At 61.7% G+C, this 1,843-nt stretch overlaps 1 non-coding gene across 1 annotated transcript; it reads left to right on the top strand.

Annotated features, from left to right (window-relative positions):
• Positions 1 to 706: 706 nt before the first annotated feature.
• On the top strand, positions 707 to 825 carry LOC131860561 (5S ribosomal RNA). The gene has a single exon (XR_009359655.1). It is a non-coding gene; the product is annotated as a 5S ribosomal RNA (ribosomal RNA).
• The last annotated feature ends 1,018 nt before the right edge of the window (positions 826 to 1,843 follow it).

Below are 1,843 nucleotides of genomic sequence, written 5' to 3'. Positions count from 1 at the left end.
CTCATTTCGAGCCTTAGAGGTCGTTTCTTGTCCGGTTGCCCTGTCTTCGACCTGGGAACCCAATTTTGGTCCTCGGGTCCCATTTTTTTTTGTCTCGCATCCCACTTTTGGCCTGTGGCCTTTTCGGGGTCGATTCTCGTTTTGGGCATCAGAGCATGTTTCTTCTCCTAAAACCCAATATTTGTTTATTAAGTCTCGGAACACATTTTTGTTCTCGTGGACCCATCATGGGTCTTGGAACGCATTTGTGGTCCTTGGGTCCCATTTTGCATCCCGAAACTTGTGTTTTGGTGCTTGATCCCTATTTTGGGTGCCCACCTTGCACCAAGTGCGCACCCGGGGCAAACCGAGCGCCTTGGTGCACCGGGGCAAGATCGAGCGTGCACCCGAGGCGCCCCGAACATGCACCAAGGTGCACTCGGCCCACATGTGAGCGCAGGTCGTTGCGCCCGAGGTGGTGTGTGGGCACCGCGTTGCAGACGGGACACTGCACGCACACGACGCCCCCTCCAGGTGCACGCACGTAGGCCGGGCCGGGTGCACACCCGACGCCCTAGCAAGGTGCGCGCACCCGGGCAGGGCTCACACTTGGCGAACGGGGCGCACTTCGCGAGGGAGGGTGTGCACCTCGACGGGGGTGGGTGGCCGGGGTGGATTCGCACGTGGGTCGCGGTTTGCTAAGTACACACTGCGACAAGCTCATAACGGGTGCGATCATACCAGCATTAGTGCACCGGATCCCATCAGAACTCCGCAGTTAAGCGCGCTTGGGCCGGAGTAGTACTGGGATGGGTGACCTCCCGGGAAGTCCCGGTGTTGCACCCTTTTTTAGTTTTTCGCCGGGCGTCGCAATGCTATTTGAATAAACCTTTTGCCCGTTTGCGTTCTCGTCGGGGCCGGGCCGGGCCGGGGTGCGCTGCCCGCACTACCGCGCGCGCGGGGGCGACACCGAGCGCGCACCCGAGGCACCCCGAGCACACAGGCCACGGTGCAACCCGGGCGTTGTGCGCGCACCCCGGTGCGCCCGAGGTGCTGCGCGCGCACCCAGGTGAAATCGGTGTGCACCTCGGCCAGTGCGCGCTCGGTCGAGTCGCGCACGTTGGCCAAGGTGCACGGTGATGTTTCTTACTCTAAGGTTCCGCACCAGACGCCCGGGACAGGTGAGCGAAGCTGGGCGGGGCCGGGTGCGCGGCCGGGGCAGGTGCACGCAGCTGGAGAGAGCTTTGGAGCACACTTCGGAGCGCACCAATGATGCGCTCCATTCAAAAGTTTCCTGAAAAGGCAAAAAAAGTTGAGATTATAGAATTTCCCACTTGAGAGATTGTAAAAAAAAAAAATTTAAAATGAAGGAAACGCGGGTGCCAAGGTGTGCGCAGCCCAGCCAAGGTGTGCGCACCAAGGCGCCCACCCTGGCGAAGGTGCACGCAAGGTGCGCACCCGAGGCAAACCGGACAATTAACCCAACTTTCGACTTCGCGCGCACCTTGGAGCGCACTTCGGAGCGCTCCTTGGTGCGCACCAATCTTGGGCACCTCGGAGTGCACCATGGCGCCCACCAAGGTGCGCACCCGGGGCAAACCGAGCTCCGACTTCGTGCGCACCTTGGAGCGCACGAAAGGTGCGCACCATGGCGCCCACCAAGGTGCGCAGCCCAGCCAAGGCGTGCGCATCAAGGTGCGCACCCTGGCGAAGGTGCGCACCCGGGGCAAACCGAGCTCCGACTTCGTGCGCACCTTGGAGCGCACAAAAGGTGCGCAACCCAGCCAAGGTGTGCGCACCCCGGTCAAACCGAGCTCCGAATCGTGCGCACCAGAGGTGCACGCCATCGTGCGCACCTTGGAGC

The sequence above is a fragment of the Cryptomeria japonica genome, unplaced genomic scaffold (genome assembly GCF_030272615.1).
Source record: "Cryptomeria japonica unplaced genomic scaffold, Sugi_1.0 HiC_scaffold_15, whole genome shotgun sequence".
NCBI classification, from domain to species: Eukaryota; Viridiplantae; Streptophyta; class Pinopsida; order Cupressales; family Cupressaceae; genus Cryptomeria; species Cryptomeria japonica.
The sequence above is the reverse complement of the archived record's forward strand: the minus strand, read 5'-3'. Positions and strand labels throughout refer to the sequence as shown.